Below are 19787 nucleotides of genomic sequence, written 5' to 3'. Positions count from 1 at the left end.
TGGCCTGATTGACATCTATGCCAAGGCTCCCCTGATTTCAGCAAGACCAGGGCCCTCGCCCCTGTGCAGTCTTGAGTGACGACAGCCAGTGCTGGGAGCAGTTCAACAGTATTTGGGCTTTCAGAAGGAAACACTGCCTTTAGCTTGGCCTTTACCCTGAGCAGGAAGAAGGCTGTATAGGGCTATCACCACTGGAAAGAACAACCTCATCCTAAGGCAGTACATGCAAAGAGTTGAAGATAAGGCTATTGCCAACTACATCAACATCAGTCAGAAAGCACACAGAGATAATTCACAGCGAGGTGCTACCTCAAACGTGGTTTGACTCATTACTCACAGGTTATTGGAGAGCAGTAGCTCTGGTCTTCCCAAGTAGTACTTCCAGCTCTCCACAGGAGGAACATGAGAAGCTCCAGGAGGGACTCAAGGGTGCAAACAGCCCTGATCTGTGGTGGTCAGGGCTGCTTTATCATGTGGCTGCTGAAGCTCCAGAGAGATCTGCTGCTGCTGCGGAGGTCAAGTGAAAGAGGCACAATCCACAGCCCTGCGTGAGCTCTGCAGCTGGAAGCACCTGAGGACCACTTCTGCCCACTCAATGCCATATGGCTCACTATACAAGAGTGGGTTTGAACTTACAGCAAATAAGTCATTACAAGTTCTGCAGAGAATTTATTACTGAAAAAAAAGAGAGAACAACCTGAGCACTTGACATCCAAAGAAACATCAATGTGCGATGAAGCCCTGCTGGCAGCTTTTTTTGGCTTCTGCAGGGGCAGAACATGCAAAAACCCTTGGTATTATCAAAATAGGCAATGTGGGTTTTGGTCAGGACCTACTCCCAGAATAAATTTGTAAGGAAAGGAAAATATTTGTCTTTAAGCTACCACCGCTGTCCCTTTCTTTCTTCTGGAGAAGGTGAGTCTACATTTCTTATGAGGGTGTAGGGATAGCAGTGGTGAACTAAGAGGCAGATGCTTCTACTACAGCTTTGTTAGCAAACTTGAATTCCCTCCTGAAGTGCTGCTCTCCTCCCAGTCCTGATCTCTTCTACTGAAAGTAAGCTTGCTCTCACATTTTTGGGGTGGTTTAATAATGTGGAAAAATGGGTCTATGATGGAAAGAGGGAAGGTTAAAATCCATTTCTACTCTTGCCCTAAGCAGGAAATGAGCAGATATATCCCAAACGGAAAGCCTGGTTATCTAGTCTGCTGCAATGCCATGCCAATAAAGAAGCCTTTTTTCTATTTAAAGAAGTAATATAATAAAATGTTGGTTCATTTCATTATAATAGCTAGGAAGGATTTGCTAGTTTCACAGCATAAATTTAGATTAATTTTTTAGATTTGACGTTATAAAAATTATATTGATTCTGAAATTATAATTTTAGATTGGTTCTGTCATTTTAGCCTATTAGCAGTCTTTAAATGAAGTGATCCAATGTTACAATCAATCTTATCTTCCATTATGCACTTCCTGGTGCTAAAAAGTGAGATCGATTCTAATTAACTACACTGGTTCAGTCATTTGGGTGGTTTGTTCAGAAAAAAAAAGTTACTGCCCTAATATCACTAAACAATTTATTATACATTTATGTACTGAATTTATATCCAAAATGAATGTCACTCCTATGGTAAAAACAATACAGTTGCAGCTCTCTAAAATATTAGGATGGCAACATTAGTGTTATTGCTTTAACCAGTGCAGCACATGAAATATTTTCAGGGTCCACTTGAGCTTTAAGAAGCAAAGCAGGGTCAGCAAAAAATACTTCCTCTGCAGCACAGGCTATAAATCTATATGTACATTGAAAGCTTCTTGGAAAATGGCATTTCCAACATGCAGCTGTGGGCTAAGAGAACAGGTTTAAATGCTGCTTAAGAAGCCATGATGGTGAAAACAATGCTATGAAGCAAGCTGATGTGATTTAAATATGAATCAGCTCAAACTTACTTATTTCTTCCTGCACTTCCTAGCTTCAGCTTGCACCGATGTATTGAGACTCCAGGGGAACTGCTGGCGGAGACCTTGGTACCTGCCTTGCCCCGTGTCAGTGTCAAACTCTGTAGATGACTGGCCTTCAAATGAACTATAGAGGGTGGCATAGGTGCAAGGCAGCGGGAGACCAATATGCTGTGATCCTACCTGAAATGAACCTGGAAGTCTGATGAACACCTGGAGAGAAAAGTAGAAGTTGGAAACGTCTGCACCCTGATTTTAAAACAAAGACAGCAAAGGCTGACCTCAGACAAAACTTGAGGGAAAATGTACGTTGCTTGCAATTTTATTCCTTAGTATGCTTAAATCAGTCTCTTAAGTCAAACAAACACTATTACCTCAAGTACCAATCTGTTACTTTTCTCATCTATAATGCTTGTGCCTGGAGTCTTTTCTAACTTATTCCTTGCTTTTCCCTGCTACAGCTTTAAAGAAATGAAGCATATACACCCTCACCACTAAATCAGCTCATCTATCTGTCACACTCAGTGCAACTTAGAAATGATCTGCAGTTCAAGAGGAGATGCTACGCTTGCTTTTCCAATCACTGCCACTGCATACTTTCGTGTGGAGTAACGTGTTGGGGAATGAATCAAGAATAAGAAATGTGAGCCTGGCATCCTCCTGCAGCATATTTCTTGACCTCCCTCCTTTCATACACCCTCACACATGCTTTGTTCCTATCCTCCTAATGGCATCGTCTTACTAAGAAGCCAAATTACTGAAAAGTACTGTGAAAGGGAGCAGTAGCTTTAAAATGCTTCACTTATTCTTGTTTCTTTGTTGCTTTTCTTTAAGATCTTGTCCTTGGGCATTCAATGGAAAAAGATCAGAAAATTACTCTGAGCCCCCTTGTCTGTCCCCTTTGAGCTGAAAAAGCATCTTGCCAAGGGGAAGACAAGTCCTTCAGAGACAGGGAAAACTGGATGGCAGGTGGACCAGCACTGTACTTCCCTGTAGGCCCTCAAGTATTGCTGCCAGTCATCATGAAACTCGACAATAATTATTAGGAAGGGGAAATCTCAGAACCCCATTTCTTGATGGGCTCCTTTTATTCCTTCCCTGAACATGTCTTGGTACTGAAGATGTTCTGGCTCAAAAGACTGACTTTGGATTCTGTGCAAAGCCACTGCAGAAAACTACCGTGGGTCCTGTTGGAAACTTTTCTATGGGAATCTCCTTTTTAAACAGAGGGTTTGTTAGTTCAGTGACAGAACAATTGTTTTGCAAGTAAAAGTCTTGATTTCACTGTTACTGCTATTGCACTTGCATTGCACACCGTCATTAATTATTTGCCATCTTGTAAGAAGCCCTCGGGAGCCGCTGCCTCACACCTCATGTAATCATTTACATCAGTGCAAAGCAAGTGCAAAACACTACCGCACAGCTGCAAGCAGAGACGTCTCAGGCTGCGTTCCACCACCCTCCTCCACCAGCCAGAGCAGTGGAGGATGAGATTGAAAAGCTTCAGAGAGGATCTGAGAGTATGTACACACACCACTTCTGTTTGCACAAGACAAACAGCGTTGGTTCACCTTTTTGCCTTTGACTTAAGGATGCCTCCTTGCAGGACAGTTGATAGGGAAATCTTGTTATGCCTGCAAAGCAGCATTAGTGTTCGGTGCTGTGCAAGGCAGGAGAGGACACTGCTGTGGTTGAACACCGGCCGGGGGAGACTCAGATGTGACTCCCTTTCTATTCAGGTCACCTATGATGACAAGCCAGAGCCGCAGTTGCAGCAGCAGAGCCTACGCTGTTAAGTACCTGCTGAGATGGTGGTGGGATGCAGAGCCTGGCCCCACCTGGCTGTCCACTGGTGCCACTGGCAAAGCAAGAGGACAGACAGACTCCTGCCTGTTCCACGGCAGTCCCCTGATCTCACCACCAGCTGCGCAAAGTGCTACAGACACTTCATTTGTAACATGAGGCTGCCACAGACAATAGCACGTGGGAGATGTACCCTGCCTGTGGTCCTTTGCAGGGTGGCAGGGGTTGTCTGCTGCTGCAGCCCTGGGGAGCCGCTGGGGTGTGCCAAGGCCCCCTCTGCGCCCAGGTTTCCTCCCAGCGGCGCAAGGTACCCCTCACCAGCTGGATTTCTAGGCACAAGGATGGCATATTAAGGTGGACATCGCTAGGAAGGCTGTGGATGGGGAAAGGCCAGGTCCCAGGGTACCTGAGGAAGACAGCTGGGGGTGGTGTGGAAGGAGACCGTGTCCCATGGCTGATGTCACCTGGAAAACAAAGGGTGTGGGAGCAGGACAGGGTGAGAGATACTGCAAAAGAGAGGAGATGACATTTGTGCAGAAAACTGCTTTTGTTTCCTTGCCATTTCACAGGCAGTGTGTCTATTAAATGTGGCTTTTGCTGCCAAAGGACTTGTCATATTACATTAGGTTTAGCAACTTCTGCTGTGGCAAAGTGTGCAGCGTCTCCCTTCACATAAAGAAAATATTTTCACAAGTCTGTTCAACCTGCTAACTGTGATTACAGACAGTTGGCCCCTGACATGACATTTATTGTTCCAGCTTCCAAGTAAGAGCCTCACAGCATTGCCCAGCCAGCTACCTGAAGAGCACATATGTGTGTGGAGACCTTAAACAAGTTTCTGCTAATGACTTCATTTTGTACCCTTTTAGTAGGTCTTTAGCAGCTTGATAGAAAAGATGTTACAGTAAAGTAGTAAAAACAAGAACTTAAAGAGTATGTGCAAGCTAAGACTTAATGTTGCCAAACCTCCTCTTTTTATGCTCACCTTGAAATGTATATTATAATATATTATATCCGTTCTCTGCCACGAGTGCTCTTTGCATGCATATTTCTACACTGCTCAGCAATGTTAATCATAACTGGGAATTACTGGGGGCAAAAAAGAGCTAAAAATGCCATTGTCTACTACCGCCTGAGAGACAATCTCACGCAGAGTGAAAAGACAAGAGGGTGAGAAATTACACCAAAACTAGGGGCGTGCAACAGGGCAAGGTGGGCGGACGACAGCCACAAAGGAGAGGTTGACCTAGTTGGGTCTCCACATCAAGGAGTCCAAGAGAAGACTGGCCAGAGGAAGGTTTTCCATGAAATGAAAACAGATGAACCCCAAAAATCCCAAGGCAGAGTAAATGAGCAAAGCGCATACTCCCCTGATCCCGGCAGGATATGCTGATCATGGTCACAGCATCTACTGGAAACAACTACTGAGAGATCGACTTCTCCGTGGCTGCGTCCAGTAACTGTTCAGGCTACTGCAACACTTACCTATCTATTTTCTTGGTATTTGGGAAGAGAGGAAGGATAAAGAAGGTTTTGTCAGGACAAGAGAATATCATCTGGCAATCATTTGGTTATTAACGATTGTTATGGGGGGGGGGGGCGGGTGAGTTGTTTTAAATTGGATTTGTTGTTTTAAATATTTTGTGAGAGTTGCAATCATTTAAAAATGTGTTAAATGGCCTGGCTGTTAGCCTTCACTTTCCTTTCCTGCACAAGACATTTGTAGGGCCTGAATTCTTACACGAGTTGGCCTATGCTGTCTTACTTTTTGGCAGGTCACTTTGCTCTGTTCTTTTACAAACAGAAATTAAGCTTTGGCCAAGGGAGAAGCAGAGCAGAATGCAGCCTGCTGCAACAGCTTGTAGTGAGTTGGAAAGAACTCTGTGTTATAGATGAGAGCTGAGCAAATACCCTTTTTTTTTGGTTAATTTCACTGTCTTATTTTTAAACTTGCATGTGCATCTGCCAGCAGCACTGTATCTTGTTATAATATTCCTATTAAGCAGGTGGATGTATCACGAGCAGAGAAAATTTAGTTCCATTTTGGTTAAGGGTACGCTCTGTAGTGATTAAGTTTCTTCTATTTCTTCTGTTCAGTTGGGAATTAAACTGATTCTGTGGCATCAGTCTGAACAGTCTCCCTCACAATTTTGTCTTCTATCATGTCAGAAAATTATTTACTAAAAGGACATATAAGATTCAACAGCGGGCTCTCATAATTTCTTTTTCCAGAGTTGTACCCCCTTTGACAATAAAATAACTTGTGCCCAGAAAGAATACGTAAGAGCTGTGCAGCTCTATTTTGCCTTCCTCCTTTTCTCTCTTTATTATTAAAAAATCATCCCTTTCATTCTCTGCTTGTATTGACATCAGATGAAGCGGGGCTGGATAAGCAACAAGAGGTGGGTGTCAATATGCAGGGATGGAGAGCTCGCACTCCAAAACAAAACCATTTTCCCTCCTTCTCTCCCCATGGTTCAATCCAAAGAAATCATCTCAGAGCAGCCTCCCCTGATGCCAAGATCCTTTCCTGGACATTTCTAATATCTGCAGTAAGAACCGTTTCCCAAGACCCTCCGTAAGTCCTCAGGGATTTTTCATGGTCCAATCTTGGTTAAAATAAAAAGCATATTCAGGGGGAATGACTAATCCCCTGCCTGAATGCGACATGCCTTTTGGAAAGTTTTTGATCTGGTACACTAACTCTCTGATTTGTTTGGCCGTGTGAAAACGTTTTAAGTTGGCTCTGGAAATTCACCCATGAAGCCTCTTCTGGGGCTTGTATTTTTTATTTTTCTCCCATTTCCTCAAATCTTTCCCTTGTTTCTAAAGAGTGCCATCGTCCATTCCTGAGCCCTCAAATCCAATTACCAAACAATGTACAAATATATGGCTGAGCATGGTCTATGGGAACAGCTGCAAAATTGCTAATATTAGGTCTAATTTAGCTACAATAAATTAGCAAGTGTGTGGAAGCAAAATGATGACAGCGTAATTATAACAAAAGTCGATGTGTTGAAGTATATGGATGACAATACATACTAATTTTAGCGAAAAAACGCACCAAATGAAATGCATGCAATGAACAGACGGGACTAATAGCTCAGACACATATACTTAATGTGACCAGTCAGTGTAAAAACAAAAAGATAGATGAAGCTGTTCAGAATCTAGTGCTAACAAGCAGTGTAGTCTGAAACCATTAACTGTCAGGGGTAATAACACTCAAAGTACTGAAGTGCGGTAAAACAGCAGCACTTTTCTCGGGATGATGTGCTGATGTACAAGCACACACCTGTGAAGAGGGTACTAAATCTATCCTTGCATTTATTACTATGGAGGAAGGAAAAACAACACTAATAATGTAAAGTATAAACGAAAATAGCAGACAGCAGAGAGTGACATTTGCATGGTCCCAGTCAGCTTGTTAGCTGAAGTGGGTTTTAATTAGCTATTTTCCAGCAAGCAAACGAGCAAATTAGTGGCAGCCATAAACAAGCAGAGACAATCAGGCCCAAAGAAAAAAAAAATGATCGGACCTTTTTCTGTGTGTTTTCCTTTTGGAAATACAATGCCTTCATGCTTCAGCTAAATATTTCTATTAACCAAAAGAATGTGGCAAAGCAAAGACCTTGGCAATGGTGTGAGTTCCCAAAGTGGCTCAAAACACAACGTTAACAGTACAGCAGGGACAAAAAGCCCTGCTCTGAACAAACCTACGCCCTGCATTGAGGGCTAAACCTTGGGCCTCCCGTGCAGAGCCTCAGGGCTCTGGTGCACCCCAGCTCTGGTGGGTGCTGCCCTCCTGCTGAAGGCTGCCCACCTGTCCTCTGCTCTTGGGACCACGGGGCTCCAGCACCATCCTTCACTCCCACTCTGGATGCGGGACAGCAGGCGCTTCAAAAAGTGCAGTGCAGGGTGTTGGTGCTCCGCTGTCCACCTTTGCCTTTGCACCGCAACAGGCATGAGATGAGCGATGGCCACGTGGGGCCAAAGGGGTGCCTGAGGCTACCAGCTACTCTTGTTGCTGAGGAAGAGGGCTATGGCTCTGCAAAGGTTGCAGGAGACAGAAACCACTGGGGTAAGTATGAGGAAGGGAGATGCTGAGCAACAGAGGACAAGCCCTGGTGCTAAACTATCTTGCTTATCTGTGTAGGATGCAGCCCTTGGCAGATAACATGGATTCAGGCACTAATGAACAAATCCACTTTTGGTGCTTCTTTTATTACCTTAGTACTACTGGCTGCGTAATGAAACCTGTCCTGCTATTACAATGACATGACTGTGGGATGAGGATCCTTCAAAGCCTGGTCAAGCAAGGCCCAAGGTTAAGCAATTTGCTGTAGTACTTTTGCTACTGAACTGATTATACTAATAATCAGCTGTAATGAAAAACATGGCAAGTTTATCCCTTTAGTCAGTCATGTTTACCCTCCTGTTCTCTCTGATTTTAAGAAATGCTGATATTGTGAAGATAAGAAACTCAATACAGAGGACAGATTGCTTCAACTGTTAGGTTTTATACCTGAAGGATTTAGGTAAGTTCAGCATAAGATACGAGTGTGCAAAGTCAGGGAGCAGTACACAACTACTAGAGGTAGTTGCTGGGCAGAAGGGTTCAGTGGTTTGAGCACTAATCTAGACCTTGGGAAACTTGAGCTCATGTTTCACTCTATCAGAGACTTCTCCCATGGCCATGGGTGACACAGCCAGTCTGTCTGGGGATAATAGTACTTCTGCCTCAGGACTTTGCTGCAAAATGCTCATTAAATACTGTGTAGGCCTCAGATATTGTGAAGAAGGAGCTAATTAGCTAGAATGAAGGAAAACGCCTAGTAAAAATTAATCTTATTTATGCATCACTATTGGTACGTGTGGCACTAGAGAAAGACATTGCGGCAGGCTTTCGGTTGGTATAAATTATCAGAGAGCTGCAGGACAGACTCTCTTGCATCCCTGTCCTTGTCTTGTGCCAAGGGTATTACAGTCTAATTAATACAGATAACATGAGTGCAGATGCCTACCTGTTGGGCGCAGTTGGAATACTAACGCAAGGGGAGGGCTGGGGGAAGGCTCTTGAAGAAGGCTTACTTTTTATTTAGTTCATTTGTTTAGTAATGTTTTGACGGTCAGAAAACCCTGGCAATGAGTGGAGCCCAAGAGGCAAGTACTAATGGGGCAGAAAATGTAATGAGCCAAAAAATGAATTAACTTGAGCAGACTAGGCGCAGACACAAGGGGCCAATGGTTTTTGCTAGTTTATAACCCCTGCCCCTCCACTGAATTCAGAAAAGTAGGAGGAGGTGTGATTTAATGTAGAAACAGCCTGCAGGACATTTCCTACCGCACCCAGGGTGGCTCTTCGCCACACAAAGCACCGGCCGATGCGGCTGCAGGCAGGCAGCCTGTGTCAGCTCTTCCCTAACATGAGCCTCTGCCCGTAAAGTTTCCTGCCATTACCACCACTGCTGTGGAGGGCAGAGCACTGAGATAACCAGCACCCAGCAGATCATCTTCATGCCCAGGAAGAGGGGGGGCAGCCAGGGGTACCCCGTCAAACACGAGCTCCCAGCATTGCCCCTGCCAAGCGAGCGGGGCCAGTGACAGCAGGAGTGGGGTTTGTGCAGTACAATGAGCCGTATGCAGGCAAGCCGTCTTTGGCTGATTTTTTGCTCTCTTTGCCTCTTCCGAGTTTCTTTTGGTCCTCTGTTTATTTTTTCCCTTTGATGGCTCTCAGTTTTTGCTATTAGCAAACATACATGTTTTGAATTAGGATTCAGTCTTTTGTTCTGAATCATGGGCTGATATTGTTTTCAGCTTATACAAAACCATAAGCACTTTCACCACATTCAAACTGTTTACACATTTTTTTACAATGAACTTGTTTCCCTGTCTCTGACAGCTGTACACAAACACCAGAGGGAAAAAAAAAAGAGGCAATTGCTCTTGCAGGCACACATGTATGGTAACTATCTAGCATTCACACGAGGACGGAAGAGGTAACTGTCACCCAAATTGTCACGTTAGCCATCATGTTAGCCATTAGAATCAAAGACAATGATTCCTAGTTTAGAGAGCTGCTTGACTGAATCGCAGAAAAACACAACTGCCCCCAAGTGTGTGCTAGGATGATTTTCAACGCATGCTGCAGTTCTGCAACGCTCAGTCCTATACAGCCCGTAGGCTTTGTCCTGAGGGAGATAATTCCAGCAAAAACTAAAGTTGTAACATGAACTTCAGGATGGGAAACTTTGAGGAGAAAAAAACCAAAAAAATGTTCATGTCATTTTAATTCTTTTCTTGCATGGATAGTTCAATGCCAAATGAAAGCACAGGAAAGCCGCAAAGCACACATATACTTCAACACTGCTCCTTTCTTCCTGGGTCATGCCCAATGCTATTTCATCATGGCCAGGGGACTCTGGGAGAAGTGGGAGCAGAAGGGAAAGAAGAAAGATGATCTTTAAAAGAACAGAACTGTTGAAAATTCAGAGCAAAGGGGTCAATTCATAGCTTTATCAGCATATAGCAAGTGGAAAAGCAAGATATTCCTCTTCAAAGAGGAAAGTCCCCAAATGGATAAAGGTTAAGATAAAGGGGCAGAATTTCTGCCTGGCTCCATGCGGCTCAGGGCTGCTCTGACATTGGCTGGATCTTCGGTATTTTTCGGGTGAAGTATCACTGAGCATAGGAAAGTCATGACCAGCTCCCTGAGCATCCCAATGGAAAAAAGCAAGGGGTCTAATCCAAACCCTTGATACTTTATGTCAACAACTGTAAATCTTTGCCTCAGCTCCTGCCAGCCTCAGAACTTAAATGGATGGCACTCTTCATTTCTTATGCCTATACTGGTCTGTTGCTTTTAGTGAAGTTGCAGGTTGTAATTGAGAGTCTGGTAAGGATCCTTTTTCACTGAGTGATGTTACTATTTTCCTTGCTGGAACTCTTTTAGCCTTGTAATAGCTCTTTTTAAAGAACAGTCTGATCTACTTTCTGAAATCTTCTACAGAAAATAAGTTGCATTCATAGCACAGGAATGAAGTTGAAATCCGAGGCCCTCCCCAGCAATATCTCACTCGCCTCAGGACATGTCCTGATGATCCCTCTGCGTGATGACACTTCAGCAGCAGAAGGAGGAACAGCTTTCAGCAAGGATCCTGAGAGATCAGAGACAAGAAGCCTTCAGCAGCCCAGGGAGGTCAGGCAAGCAGGAACCAAACAGCTCAGCGTTCAGTCCCACACACGTCCCACCTGCCTGAAGTAGCTGGGCTACCCCCCACCTGGGCACTGAAGCAAATTATACCAGCAAAACCTGTCCTCTTTGGCTTCTCTGCCTAAACCATCCCATATAGGGAATAAAGATTAAATGGGAAGGGGTGCTCCGCTTGCAGTTCACCCCCACTAAAGAGTTACTGCTGGTCTCTAGGGTTTTGTCTAAACACAGTAGTAAGACGATCGAGTTTTCATTACCGCAATAGAGAGACTGCACCACACATGCATCAATGCCCACAGTAAAACTGTATTTCTTCTCTATTTTTTCTCTCCCTGTCTCTCTCACTCCTTCACTTGCAATCCTCTTCTTTAAAGTCAGTTCTGCCATCGTTACTTGCATTAAGTGTACATTAGACACTAGGCTCTCAGGAATTAATGAGAGGGCTTAGCAAAGGCAAAGAAAGTTAACATAGGGCTCAGGATGACAGAACTGGATGCTAAATAGCAGCTTCTTTATGACTGGATTTTGGAGACACAAATCTACCTTCAGTTCTCACTGATTTCAGAAAGAGCTTCAAGAAACGAACTCTTGCGACATGACTTTTTTGCTCCAGATTGCTGTAAGAGAATGCCACAGGGACAGAAACAAATTGAAGTCTAACCAGGCGCATGCTAAAACCCACAGAAGTAAGGTCACACCATAGCTAGTTAGGGCGTACCTAGCTTTGTTAGGCCAGCATGGTCCAAAAGGTCAAGCCTTGGTCTCTCTGGTGTTGGTTTGGTTAAAGGAAGTGGCCATTTGGTGTCTGCCACAATGACAAAGAAATTGCCATTTTAGAATAGGTAGTCCTTTTAATAAGGGCTGTTTTGAGCTCTCTCTGTAATATTTTTAACACTGTCAGTGTTTCACGATCAATTTCCCTTATGACAAGGCAGAAGATGTATTTCTGTTGAAACTGAACTGTGGCCCTGCTGACTGGTTAGAAATGAAAGCACCTGGCTTTCTGCTTTGCTTATAGTTGGGAAGAGTTAATGCAGTTACATATTTCCATAGAACATAGACCAGACTGAACAAGTGTCTCTCCTTTCCCTTCCTGGTAGCTCCCCTTCTGAGAAAAAGGGGAAAGCCAAACTTCTAAATACAAATGTTTCCACAAGGGTAATGGAAAGAAACCGAACATCTCCTCCCATATCTTCTCATCTCTGCCTGTTTTGCATCTTGAATGGGAAAAGGGGAGTCATTTCAGGCATCTTAGAGGAAAGCAGGGAGGATGCCTCAGGCTGCTATTTTGCAAATGAATGATGAAGCCCAGATATGAACTTCGGATCAGACTGTAGTCGTAATAAAACTACTCCCCGAGTATGTGATTATTGGTAGCAGTGGGAATACCAGAAAATCATAGGCTGAGACATAACGAGCTTCCTCAAAGTCTCAGCATTCTTCTGTAATTTAAATAGATTAAGGGTGCAAATCCCCCAGGATGTAATCTCACAAGTACATTTTCCTGGCACTTCATACTTAGCCAAGAAGTGCTTCCCAGAGGTGTCTTTTTCCCTCCCAGTATTTCCATCCTTCCACATCTATAGTTCCAGCAGCAAGCATGGAGCATGGGAAGAACTGGGGGGCAAAACCAGAAAACATCTTATTTTGAAACTGAATGATCCTCTTCGGATCTCAAAGATTGGGTCTAGCTGTATAATGGGGAAAATTCTTGATGCTCCTTGTAAATATTTAGTCCGGTCAGTTCACTTTCAATGCTTAATGCTATTTCCTTAAAGCCTTTATCACAGAAAATATACTCATAGTTTTCTTGGCATCCAGGTATAACAGTGATTTCCTCATAAAAGATAGGTTAAAACAAAAGGCAGATAGCTTCTTTTTTAAAAAAAAAACTAATAATCTAAAAGAGGTTCATAAAGTAGAAGTGGGATATAGGCATAGAAGCACTTTTTTTCTGTTGTAAATACAGAAGATCAGATTCCAAACTACTGAATATGATATAAACATAGCCTTTTACAGATTAAAATTAATGGAAATACCACTGTTGACTTCATTTGGCTTTGGATCACCCAAATGGATCACTGTACATACATATCCAAAGCAAAGGAGATTTTGACATAAGCACAAAGGCTAGCCACAAGAACCAGAATTCTAGAATCTGGAAAACAAATAAGCCACCCGTATAAAAATATTCAATGACTTTTCATGCTGTGAATATTTGCAGTGATGACTTTTCTTAAAAGTTTTTCAGACAATCTATGTATTCCCTAGGTCTCATCTGCTTTTCTGTCATGACCTTAATTTTATTCAAATGCAGCATACAGAAAAGAAACATTACCTTTTTCCTTGGCTTTATTATGCCATTATATAACAGACCAAAACTCATGAAAATGTAAAACACAGAAGAAAATCCAGACCACAAAAAGACATATGTGCAGGAATGATAAAAAAATCAATTGCTAAAGTTACTTTCTTGGTATTAGGTTTTAAGCAGCAATGGGCAAATAAAAAAAAGTCTCATTCTAATTCTTATCTGATTATAAGAATGCCTAAATGCTTTGGATTTGCAAAGCTGTGTTGGCATCTTGTGCATTCAGGTTTGCATGGAGTCAGGCAAGTCAATTCTCTGAACTTCTAACATTAATATGTCCTCTCCCTCTGGTTAAGTATAAGGGATGACAAAAAAACCCCACAACTCCACTTTCAGAAAACATTAATAGTGTTCCTGCATGTGAAGTTCTTGGAAAGGTATTTCCTCAACGCCTCCCTTGCTGCAGCCTGGTCTTCATCATGGCTTTGCCTGGGGTTCCTGTAAACGCTGAGCACTCACTGGCCCGTTGCACTGCTGCACATGGCCAGCAGCGACACCCCTGGAGCTAAGCACAGACGCAAACAGTGTAAGCACCACTGGAGCACATTCCACGTTGCTTTACCTGTCTCCTTTTATTTATTTTTTTCCTTACACATTCTTTGGCTTTCCTATGACACAGCTATGTGATAGAAAATGTGCATCTCAGATGAAAATCTCGGAGTAAAGCAAGGCATAAAATTTTAGAAATAAGTTTTCCACTAAATTCGTAGTCTTCTGCTGTGGTAAACATTTCTGCTATGCTGTGTTGATGATGATTAATAGAAGACTCGACACCAAAACAGACAAGATATAAGAACAGTACTCACTGTCCTTCTCTCAGCATATTTTCCTCTAAGCTTTTTTCAGATTAGAAAATAAATTGTTTTTCAGGGCTTAGGTATTTCCAGTTGTGGAATCAAAAATTATATGAATGAAATTATTGAGAAATATTGACAATAATCTCTGAAGATACAGAAATTTTCGTGCTATGACTAGAAGGCAAGAGAGAGTTTCTTGCCTAACAGAAGAGTGTGAAGACACAGCCGCTTCTTTTGAAGGATAGTGTGAAAATTCAGACAAGCCTCCATCCTGCTCCAAATCAGTGCAAAAGAAACAAAGTGCATACTCAAGATTTTCTAGGGAAAGGTATTGGAAAGAGCTGGAGAAAGAATCATTGTTCTGGAGCAGGGATAACTGGCTTTCCAAAGCGGTCTAAAGACAGAGATTAATTAACATCCCTAGGCAGTGCACTTGGACAAATGTAATTTCCAGGACATTACCAGTTAATAACGCCATGACTAGCATGGTAGCAGCAGATCACATCTCGCCATACCAGAGTAGCTGTAAAAGAGAAGCGACAGGCTTTCAGAGTAAAACGTTTCATTGATATTGTATAAACTGGAGCTAAGAGATGCTGTAAAACAGGTGGCCTTAACTGCTGGGAGACAAAGCTGATGAAAGTGGGAGCACCATTTGAACTGCACCCTCAAGACACCTGGCCTCCTCCAGGAATCCTTAGACCTACAAAGAGTTTTTATGTCAATTTATTTCCTTTTATATTGTTTTGATCTCTTCTCATTTTTTCACTGAACCTGGTTTTGAGACACTCTTCCTGTCTTAGCCCGTGTCTGGAATAATTCTCTGTAATTTGCACTCAGAAACAGGGAAACTAATTTCTTGCCTCTGGTGAGAGACAGATGCTACGCAAAAGCTGTGTGACCCCGAGCACTCAGCCAAAGGCAACACCCACAGGGGTAACGACAAGAGGGAAAAATCTCAGGATCACTAGGGAGACGAGAACGTGGGGACAAAGGTTAGTTTAACCTTTTTCCCTCTTTAAACAGCTGCAGGGACAATGCTTAACATACTTAAGCCAGAAGGGACCTGAATGCTCGTGTGGTCTGACTTTCCATGTAACGCAGGCTAAAGAGAAGCATCCGCCAGTTTCTGCATCTACCCCAGAAACCCATTCTGAGGCAAGAGAAACTTTTAGCCGGAGTGGCCAAACCCCTACCTAAACACAGAAAAGTCATTTTTCCCAGAGAGCTGCAAGCCAGAAAGGAGGAGAAAAGATGTTTTTCCCCATCTTCAGGCCTCTCCTCTTTGTCCGCTATCTCAGGTTCCTCAGGAGCTTATGTAGGAATCAAAAGGCTTCTCCCAAGTCATGTCTCTGTGGCATTAATGCAACATAATAGTTGGATGACAGGAAAAATGTGCACTCTGTTTCTCTTTCCAAATTCTGAGTTTTGTGTCCTCAGCAGGACATCCTTTCCTCTACTACCTCCTGCTACCCTCTCCTGCTTGCCACATCCAAATCCTGAAGCAAACATTTGCTTCTCTCGCCAGAAAAATCCTTGTCAATCGACTCCAGATCCCTTCCAGAGTCGCACCTGAGTCGCACAAAGGAGCACCCAGGGCTGTGCAAGCAACTCCCACTGCTCCCATCTGGTCATCTCCATCCGGTCATCTCCATCCTGCCCCACACCCACCCACTAGTCCCTTTTCAGATCAGCTGAAGCCAGCTAGGGAGGTCCCAGCGCAGCCTTGAATTCAGTTTCATCTAAGCCTTAAAATCAGTTTCTGCTTGAAGCGTATATCTGATTCAGTGGGAGAGCTGCTGCATTTGTGTCTCCCAGAGGCTCTGGTTCGTTTTGCATAAGTTGCTTTATTGTTCATGGGTCTTGTTTCTCCCTCCTCGGGGAAGACAAACCAGCACCAGATCTCTGAGGACGTCTCACCCAACACCCTTTAGCAAAGCTGTGACATCAGGGGCCACTTTGCTTTTCAGTCCTGACTTCCCTGCCTGCATGTGCAAACACACAGAAAGGACAGGGACAAAACACTTAAGATTTCAAATCACTGACACAAATGTTCTTAACACAAGCACTCCTGTGAGCCACAAATACTTCCAGATTCCTTTGCTTTAAATCAAATACTTTCATCCTTAGAAATTTCTAGTACCTTAATTCTGGAATACTGCAAGCTGCCATTCCCACAGCATACAGGATTTGGGACCCAGCCAATCCTTCCCACCAAGGACAACAAAGAAACAGCTAGGATACTTGTGTGACGCTTCTTCTCTTACTTGTTCTTCTTTTTCTCTGTAAGAAAAAAGATAATCTGTGTGTTAACAGGAACAGAGGTTGATTCAACAGACAAATACAACAACATATTTGTCACAGTTGTGATGTTATACTTCCTGCATGCGTATTATTGCTCTACTCGACACCCTTTCCATTGGTAGGAAGGAGAAAATATCGTCCCAACATGTTATTGGTTTCAGCAGCATAAGCTGAGCTTTTCATTTCAAGAAGAAATGATCCATGAATCCATCTCATTTGTCTTTGGATTGGATGGGAGCATATCTCTTCCCCCAGCAAGAGAAAAATGGTCACTATCCTCATTTTTCACCACTTCTATTATTGATTGCCTCCTTGCTGGGGAAAGAAAGGGATAGATCCTCTTCTGCCAAACAAAAAATGACCCAGTGTTGGAAGGAGTTAACCCAGGCATAAAACCTTAATTGCTAGAGTTTCCTTTATTACTACTTCTTTCATCTATCACTGCTTCTTCAGACAGGTACCTCCTAAGAGCCCCCTCACAGCTGGCACGTGAACCTGAGACCTCTGGGTACAAAGGTATGCGCTCTACCTGTTGCATTAATGTGGGATTCCTATCAGCTGTCACTTAGAGTAGCCTCGACATGCTCCTCCAGGCCTCCTGGCTCTAGGTTAGAGATCGTGCAGCCCTGAACAGTGGGAGCCCATGCTTGCATATTTTATTGATCTCAGGATGCACTTAGGCAACACTTTTTTTCCTTTAACATTTATTTTATAATTGCTTTCACAACCCAGCACAAAAGGTGGATGCTTGCTCTTGTATCCCCAAAGGAGAGCGCATCCTGAGATGACAGAGTGGATGTAGTGCTGAGGCAGAGGGAAAACAGCCCCTCCTCATGCCAGGGGGTGGTGGGAAGCCTGGGGGTTTCTGCAGCACCAGTGCAAGTACTGGGAGGATGAGAGACCAGGAGCATCCCATACACTTGGCAGTCACCACAGAGGCAGCTGAGAAAACTTGTCAGATTGGGAAGGCTCAATAACAAAAACATTTTTCTGTCTAAAGAATGATCCTATTAATCACCTCAGGCTTGCCCTGGTAAAAAGCTCCTGGTCTTCTACTTTTATAGCTGGACTGCAGCCATATAGACATCACACGTCTTTTGCCCCAGCATTTCTTTTTTTTTCAAACATCTTTAAAAAGAGAGCTTCTATAAATCGTTTTAAAGTTACAGTGTATTTTGTTCCCCAGACAATACTTCAGTTTGTTATAATCGCAGATAAATGAAGAAATATTCTGGTAATTATACTAGCAAAGAGCAGTTACTTTCAGAGATGGATATTATAAAAAGATCCTGGGAAACTGCAGGTGAAGAAAAGAGAAGCTGTGCTCGATTTGCTCTTCCCTCCCCAGCTCTGGCAAAGGTTGCAACTGCCCCAGCTGCCTCAAGAAAGGCACTGCAGGCTGGGGACCAGCACTTCTCATTGCCCTCAGTGGAGCCAAAGCAGGGCTGGGCACGAGATCTGCCCAGAAGCCAGCCAGCGGGGCCAGAGCCCCCCACACTGAGATGAGGGAGCAGGAGCCCCTTCGAAGGAGTCCCTTTGCAGGTGCTGCTTTTCATATCTGGGCTCCCTTTGACTTATCCCCCTCCTTATTTTAGCCAAGAAAAACGCAGTCTAGTACTGCCACTGAGTCAGTCGCCACCAAGACTTCCCCTCAGCTCTTCAGCAATGAGCTGTTTTCTGTCTGCACTACTGGAGAATATGGACCCCTCCCAGCCCTAGGCTCTGATTTACCCCATTTTGTACCCACAAACAAGTGGCCAAATGCCACTATAGCAGCATGCATCACCTTTACACACACCTTGCACAAGTGAAGGTAGGAGAGGAAAGGAGATGCAAGCCCAGGCTCCAGCAATGTCCACTTCCAACCAGAGGAGCCACAAGACACAGGAGGCTGCTGGTCATCTCTTGGAAAAGCCAAAGCATTTGTTAAAAATACTCAAAAAAGCTGGTTTTGCAGATTTGAAGGGGAGGATGGCAGAAGTATTTCTGTCAGTCTCCACTGTCTTTGCTGAGACCATCTGTAACAGAGGAGTAAAAAAAGGAGGGCACATGAGATGCAGCCCTAGTGCAGCATGTTATAATGATGCATCTCCTGGAGACAGCGTCGCCTTCGGATGAGACGTCTCCCCAAGAACACTGTCACTCATGGCTCACTGCAGGTGTCAAGTGCCCCGACTATTGTTATTATTATTATTAGATATTTGCCGAGTGCCAGAGGTGCACCTGGTGCTCATAATCAACTTAAACAAGCTGCTGATTTTTAATGGTGGGCCGACTGCATTTCCACTTGTGAAAATTTGCCTATTTGCTTCTTCAGGCACTATCTTCTCCAAGGGGAAATATGCAATATAGTTCTGTTTCCTTCCTCCAGGACTTTCGGTACCTGTTATTTTTTTAAATGCACAACAGCCCAGCTCCGCACCACAGTAAGCCAGTCTTTTTTATCTGTCCTCTCTTCGGGATCAGATCACTAATTCACGTACAGGATAAGACAACTGCCAAATTATTATACTACAAAGAGAAGATCTTCAGACACCTGTCACCTTGATGAAAGCAGCACCATCAACTGACCTTTGCCAGTTCAAGGTCGATAATGAGACAAGTCAGGCAGGAAGAGCAGCGTGTGCTGACTCCATTAACGCTGGCTGTGTGCACACTCAGTAGCACTGCGTCTCCTGTCAATTAGTGTGGGTAAACTAGGGACTGCTGATTGCCAGAGACACGGCATAGCGAGCTGCTGCTACCTTTACTTCTACACCCTGCTGCATTTTAATTAGCTCCAGTCCCCTGACTATTTCTTCAGAGCTTCATTACTGCCGTCTTCAAGAAACTCGAGGCAAGCCTTTTACATTGCACATCGCTAATGAGAAGAAATGTGAACATCCTCACCATGGAGTTTGATAATGCTGGACTGTCTGCATACGCGCGTGAGGGTGCATGTGAAGATTTAAGGGGCTTCTCAGCATAACACAGCGTAAACATCGCTTAGAGAAGGCAAAAGAATAGAATGAGTCAGAGCCCCCAAAGAAAGGCATTCCCAAAATGACCAAAAACGCAGGATGGAAAAATGATGCACAGTCCACATGATGGGCGCAGGTGAATGTGTGCGTGCCTGCATAAGGTGTTGTTTCAGTAATAATTATTAAAGACCACCCACATATACTACAGCTCAATAGCATGAGGTCATCAACTTGGAAATAGCAAGTTCCCCCAAGGGGCACCAGCTCTGCCTCGCACAGCCCACGCAGAAGCCACCCATACGGCAGCCATGAGAGTTGGGGGATGAAGGATGCGGAGCATCTCTCAGTCATTTCCAAGATTTCACATGGAGCACCACAGC

The 19787-nt window shown here is 43.8% G+C and overlaps 1 long non-coding RNA gene across 1 annotated transcript; it reads right to left on the bottom strand.

Moving 5' to 3' along the window:
* Positions 1-1958: 1958 nt before the first annotated feature.
* LOC148057512 (uncharacterized) lies at positions 1959-18429 on the bottom strand. Its single transcript, XR_015702003.1, has 3 exons — positions 18246-18429; positions 16287-16426; positions 1959-2172 (listed from the first exon to the last, which is right to left on the bottom strand). It is a non-coding gene; the product is annotated as an uncharacterized LOC148057512 (long non-coding RNA).
* Positions 18430-19787: the final 1358 nt, after the last annotated feature.

The sequence above is a fragment of the Nipponia nippon genome, unplaced genomic scaffold (genome assembly GCF_047370975.1).
Source record: "Nipponia nippon isolate SJK-2023a ecotype South Korea unplaced genomic scaffold, ASM4737097v1 scaffold_1, whole genome shotgun sequence".
In the NCBI taxonomy this organism is placed as follows: Eukaryota; Metazoa; Chordata; class Aves; order Pelecaniformes; family Threskiornithidae; genus Nipponia; species Nipponia nippon.
Note: the sequence above shows the minus strand (reverse complement) of the source record. Positions and strands in the feature narration are given on the sequence as shown.